Source organism: Sycon ciliatum, chromosome 8 (genome assembly GCF_964019385.1).
Source record: "Sycon ciliatum chromosome 8, ocSycCili1.1, whole genome shotgun sequence".
In the NCBI taxonomy this organism is placed as follows: domain Eukaryota; kingdom Metazoa; phylum Porifera; class Calcarea; order Leucosolenida; family Sycettidae; genus Sycon; species Sycon ciliatum.
In genome coordinates, this window is record NC_088650.1 from 25,219,210 (window position 1) to 25,226,085 (window position 6,876).

Here is a 6,876-nt window from a genome sequence, read left to right on the forward strand (position 1 = left end):
ATTTCAGTTACTAGTAGTACTGTCCTCTTCTGCATGTACTCACCTGAAGATCTTCTGCGTGTATTCACCTGAAGAGAAGGCAATGAAAGTACTTTTGGAAGCTTCAGAATGTTGACTGTAGAAAGCCTGCCGGGAGCTTGCTTCATTCCTTAGTCTGAATTCTCTCGTGTCTGCTAGAAAACTCTAAATGTTTGCATCATGGTTGGCAAATACGGCCTATGGAGGTGGACTGGGCCACGGAAACGGTCTAAAAAGCTGATCGTAAGGAGATCAGATTGAATGTGTTTTGCTCCAGCTTGAGTGCTCTTGTGTCTGCTACCGGTAATTAACTCTAAATGTTTGCATCATGGTTGGCAAATGCGGCCAATGGAGGTGGACCGCCAAAAGTCTTTTAAAGGCTGGTGGTAAGATCAGATTGAATGTATTGCTCTAAATGTTTCCATCGTGGTTGGCAAATACGGCCAATGGAGATGGACCACGAAAACGGTCTAAAAGGCTGATGGTAAGGAGATCAGATTGAATGTATTGCTCCGGTGTTAGTCTTGGGCAGTGGATAGGCGTGTTGCCAGAGCCGCATGATTAGGCCAGGGATTTCGAATGTTTCGATGTAAGAATGTGCTGGATCGGTTGATATCACTGGACGAGCAGATTTTAGTTGCTTACTAGTTACTACTCCAACAACTTGGATACTTTCCGTTTAGTCTAGTATTTGCTTCCTACCGGGCTACAGTGCTTTTCTTCCCACGTTCCATTTTTTGCTGGTTTGGGATCATCTTCTGTGTTACATTCTTACGTTTTTGGTTACAGCAATGCACTCTCACAACAAATATAGGCATTCCGGTATAACTTGGAGACAATAATTGTATAGGCAGGTTTTCAATGCCTATGGTGTATTCCTGAATGATGGCTGATGTAGTCTTAGTCATATTGGGTGGGTAAATGGCTCACCCGAGGCGCGGTTTTCATCCGCAGCACGGTACACTGCAACTCACGTGGAGAGTGTGGGTGGATAATTGGTGCATTTGGGTGGCGTCCCTGTAAGGCTTTCGTGCTTTGGCCTATGCCTTGGGCATGATACCAAGAGTACATTAACCAGTACACTGACACTGAGTGACTCTTGATGATACGTTGTTAAGAACTACCGCCCGATCTCCCTCCTCTCTATTCTGTCGAAAGTCATGGAGGCCATTATCAACCACTCAATCCGACAGTTCCTGGAGGCACACAACATCTTATCGAAAAGTTAGTATGGCTTCCGCAGCCAACTCGGCACCCAGGACATACTCACGCTACTCAACTACCAATGGAGTCGCGTTGCAGCCAGAGGTGGTGTGGTTCGAGTCATTGCAGTTGATGTGGCTGGCGCATTCGACCGCGTCTCTCATGCAGGCGTTTTGCACAAGGCACAATGCTATGGTGTAACTGGTCCACTTCTCGCTTGGCTGAGGGATTACCTGACTGATCGTCACTTGAGGGTTGCAGTTGGAGGTGAACTTTCCAGTCCGTACCCGACCAAAGCTGGCGTGCCGCAGGGCAGTATCCTTGGTCCCACCCTGTTCATCCTCTACACCAATGATGGCGAGGACCACCTCCCACCAGGTATGGAGCTAGCAGCCTGCGCTGACGACACCACTCTCTTCCACTGCCTCACATCAAGAGCTGACATTGATTGTGGCTCTGAGCTCCTCCAGCAGGGCATTGATGCGTTTTCCCGTTGGGGACATAAGTGGAGGATCGAAATTGAGCCCTCCAAGACGCAGGCTATGTCTATAGGCCACCATCGCCAGCCCTGGGAGCTCCCTCGAGCAACATTTGGCGGCACACCGGTCAGTGAAGAGAGTCGGCTGAAACTCCTGGGAGTCACCTTTGACGACACCCTGAGCTACTCCTTCCACCTCCGCTCCCTAGCTTCCCGTGCTAACCAGCGGATTGGCTTCCTGAAGCGAGCGCCTCCCATTCTGGACGCCGAGAGCCGCCAACGCGTCTACACCGGCTTTGTGCGACCCACACTCGAGTATTGCCCCTTAGTGTGGATGGGCTCACCCTCGTCCCATCTTAAGAAGCTGGACCAGATCCAGCGAAGGGCCCTCCACATCATCGGATCAGGTACTTGGCTCCCTAGCCCGGCACTCCGTCGCCTGGTAGCTGCACTTGCCTATACCTACAAGCTCTGCTATCTAGATGCATCCAGCCCTCTGAAGCAGATGCTGCCCAAACCAGCCACTCACCGTGCCCCCGAGACAAGACCTACCCATCAGTCTCTCCAGCTGCAGGATTCCCATCCATACCAAATGACAACTGGCCTGCCTGCCAACACCCGGAATAGCTGTCTCCAAGGATTCCCTGCTTGCACCGTTGTAACATGGAATGCCCTGCCACCAGACCTGTTCCACCACCCACCCGCCCAGCCCCACATGCAAAGCTTTAAGAAAAAGGTGTACCGTCACCTTCTTGCTCAGGACTGGCTCTCTGCTACTGATGCACTTTGAATCTGCTCGCCAACGCTTTCCCTGTTCTTATTAGTGTTCAGCTGCTTACCTTATAACCCTGCTGCCATCATCACCGATATTCTGATTCTCATGCACATGTCCCAGAACTTGCTATCCTTCGCAGTCCTCATCACCAAGAGCACTGTGCTCTTCTATCTCCCAGCTCTCTCTCTCTCTCTCTCTCTCTCTCTCTCTCTCTCTCTCTCTCTCTCTCTCTCTCTCTCTCTCTCTCTCTCTCTCTCTCTCTCTCTCTCTCTCTCTCTCTCTCTCTCTCTCTCTCTCTCTCTCTCTCTCTCTCTCTCTCTCTCTCTCTCTCTCTCTCTCTCTCTCTCTCTCTCTCTCTCTCTCTCTCTCTCTCTCTCTCACTCTCTCTCTCTCACTCTCTCTCTCACTCTCTCTCTCTCTCTCTCACTCTCTCTCTCTTTCTTCTCTTCTTCTCCCCCCCCCCCCATCTCCCGATAATTATTAGCCCTCATTTCCTTTCGACGCGTTTGCTGTGCAGTGAAGCCGAGACCCTAGGTCGGTGGAGCACATCAGACCCCGTCACCACGTCCACGATTCATGCCTGCGATGCTGCACCGCTGCTTTGCATGTCATGATTGGAAGCTGTGGCCTTAGTAAAAAATAAAAAAATAAAAAACGTACCCTAAGCATAGAAAGACGACGAAAATCGGCAGCTTTGCAAATGGGCTTCCCTACAGCCCGTTGCCGCAGTGACACACATTGGGGCTGTTTTTGATCCGTCGCCGTCGGTACACTATGTTTGCTGCCACAGGCATGTCACACGATATGTGTCAGTATTGTCCCGGTGCTACTGCTCAAATCAAACGGCACGAAATGACAGGTTTGTCGTCATTCCGACCGTCGATGGCTGAAGCAACAACGGCCTTAGTCTTAATCTTAGAGTTGAGTTCCTCAATGTGTGCCACCTTCTTAATAAAAAGCATGAAGTTGAGGATTTCATACGATCTCAAAACATTGATATCATGATACTGGCGGAAACCTTTCTATCTAGCTCTACCGCAGACAGCTTGCTCAGCATACCTAACCATGCACTTTTCCGGAGGGATCGTCCCGGTCATGGATTTGGCCTAGCAGCCTATGTCCACAATCGCTTTCAAGCACAAGTGGTGGGAGACCACACCAACATAGAACTTTTGCTACTGGAGATCAGAAGTCATCGAAACCGGATTCTCCTAGGAGGAGTGTATCGACCTCCAGGCACGCCAGTACAATTTTGGCAGGACTTGTCCAACTCAGTTGACACAGCAGCGGCGTCAATGCCATCGTCCCCGCTGATTTTAACGGGCGACTTCAATGTCGACGTAAGCCGGCGCCAAGCACCTCAGCTCGACAATTTACATCGCTTCTGCGACCAGTTCAATATCAGCAACAAGGTGCAGGACACTACCCGCATTGCCCCCCACGGCAGCAGAACAACACTGGATCTCGCCCTAGCTGTGGATGGAGCGATAACCTCCTGCACGGTTCTCCCTTGTACCACCAGCGACCACTTTGCGGTCGTAATTGACCTACCTTTCAAGTGCACTGTGGAACCTCCTGCTGTCAAGTGCGGTCGTAACCTAGCAAGGATCGATATGAACCGATTCGCTCATGACTTGCATCATTGTGACCTGGAGAATTTTTCAACCGCTCAGACTGTGGATGCCATGTGGTATTCTTGGACTGACAAGATTGTTTCCGTTTTGGACGAGCACGCTCCTGTCCGAACGTATCGGCCTAAATCTTCCTCCCGCACGCCCTGTCCTTGGAAATTACCTGCCCTCCACGACGCTATTCTACTTCGCAACGCAGCACATCGTCGCTGGCGAGCCTCGCCGACTGACATGGATCTACGAACTGTATTCACATCAGCACGAGCCGAGGCTAAGCGAATGTCCCGACGCCTCAGGGCCCAGTATTACAAGAATCTTCTCACACGGAGTCAGGCAAATGCGCGCCTCACTTGGAAGACAATAAACGAGCTCAGCGGCCGGACCAAAACTCCCACTTCACCCTCTGTCAGTATAGCAGCACTCAGCGAGCAATTCAGTGGAGTAGTCTCCGATCCAAGTAGACCTGTGCAGCTATTCTTACCTAGTGGTCCGTCACCACGGGAACCTTTGCGGGAATTCCAGGCCACTAGTGTTGAGGAGGTATTCACGTTTCTCGTGAGACTCGATGCTCGTAAAGCTGAGGGCAGCGACAGTGTTCCGGCATTCATCCTGAAGCATTATGCAGCAGCCCTCGCCCCGTCGCTATCCATATTAATTAATGCATCCCTTTCGTCTGGCATTGTGCCCGTCTCCCTGAAGATTGCAAATGTTCGACCCCTATTTAAGTCTGGTGACAAGAACGCATCTCGCAATTACCGTCCCATATCTTTGCTGCCAATAGCATCGAAGATCTTGGAGAAGATAGTCCACAAACGCCTGTGTGACTTCTTACAAACCCATTCACTTTTGCCCGCCAATCAGTTTGCGTACCGGCCACAACACTCCACGGAAGATGCCTTGACCTTGGCCATGGACCGCTATCTGTCGTCAGCAGACCACCAGCTACATACTGGCGCAGTACTAGTGGACATGAGCAAGGCATTCGATAAAGTACGGCACCAGCTCATGATCCAAGATTTGTTTGCTTTGGGTGTATCTTCGACTGTTTTGCGTTTGTTTGCGAGCTACTTCACGGACCGTCGACAGAGAGTAGTTCTGGCGAGTGGGCAGTGCTCGGGCCTAACTGCATGCGAGTGTGGAGTCCCTCAGGGTAGTGTACTGGGTCCTCAGGCTTTGCTGTTTTCACTATTATACCATGGACGTCCATAGCGTCACCAGCCCAGCACACTCCCAGCTTTTTGCGGATGACATCCTTCTCGACACCGCAAGCAGATCCGTAGCAACCCTAAATCAAGTCTTATCAGTTGCTGTGTCAAACTTGGCTGACTACCTACACGGGAAAGGCCTGGTTTTAAACCCTGACAAGACGCAGGTCTTAGCCATTGAGGCATCACGCCGTAGTACATGTACCCTGTAACTCAACGTTAACTGCAACGGGACGCCTCTCACCCAGACCACCACTGCTCGCTTTCTGGGCCTACAGATCGATTCCTGTCTTCGGTGGGACGCGCAGGTCTCCAGCATAGTACGTAAAACTTCCCAGAAGCTAACCACCCTGAGAACCATCCGCCCGTCGCTATCTGAACGCCAGTCGCTCCTCTTCTATTCTGCCCTTATACTTCCTGACATGCTTTATGGATCAAACGCGTTCTTCTCTGCCCTCACGGCTCAGCAGCGGCACCAGCTCACTGTCCTCGACAAGCGATGTGTTCGCTGCGTAGCCAATCTGCCCTTCCCGTCCCATACCACTCCTATATACACTCGCCTTTCCCTGACCCCTGTAATTGAACGTGCCAAATGCAAACTCCGCCGAAGTTTCCTTATGCACCGTGTCCACACCAGCAGCATCAGCCCTCTTCTGAAAGATAGAGTAGCCCTCCAACCTCCCAGTAACACCCGTGGCAATGGCAATTGCAAATACGTTGTTCCGCTAACTCGGCGAACATCTGGCGACAGCCGACCATTGGTTTCCGCCGTGAAGCTTTGGAACACCCTGCCACAGGAACTCACGTCCGCTCGTCGTCCAACCCCGTTTGAAAAGATTGCTGAAAGTGTTTTAATATGGCCGAATAGCACCTCCCTCTGGCATAGGTCCTCATCTTCCTATTTCTCCCTGATTGTTACTTCGTTCGAACTTGACTTGTAATTATCGGTACAAATACTTCCTTTTGACTGTTTTCTCATTTTCGCAAGTGAAGCTTTATCGAGCCACACTTTTTATTCTATCGCCATCATAATATTGGGCATCAATGCCCGTTTGGTTTGCGATGTAAAATAAAACTTCAAACAAACAAAAGCATTTCTTCTTACAAGCACGCACACCACGCGGTTTAGCAAAACCAGCACCCTCGTTCATGTAAATAGCTAGTACTAGTGCACACGTACACGTATAGTCAAGAGGTTAAGATGCACGTTATTTCCGACGTGACGCGCAATTTCACGTCAAATTTGGCGTAAAACTCCAAATTTCGACGTGAGCAGCAGGTCACTCGCGTTGATTTTTCGACGTGCGAGCCAATAACGCGAGCTGAACTTTCGCGTCACGTCAGAAATAACGTGCATCTTAACCTCTCTAATATCAACGGAAAACGCACAACCTCTAAAAATACTCTTCTTCTTGAACTGATTATGCCTGCCGGAGTAGAAACAAATATGACTCCTTTTTTGTATTCAGACTGTCGACATGACTGATTGTACATATAATTATAATGTCGCCTCTCGTGTCGACAAAAAACACAATCTCGTCTCCAAAATGCAGTGACGTCATTATA

The 6,876-nt window shown here is 50.2% G+C and overlaps 1 protein-coding gene across 1 annotated transcript in view; it reads left to right on the forward strand.

Moving 5' to 3' along the window:
- Window positions 1-6,876, forward strand: part of LOC135822475 (uncharacterized) — a 22,976-nt gene continuing 16,100 nt past the window's right edge. Inside the window, exon 1 of the mRNA XM_065335249.1 lies at window positions 1-261. The gene's annotated coding sequence lies outside the window, so the exon portion shown is untranslated. The remainder of the gene's footprint in view (window positions 262-6,876) is intronic.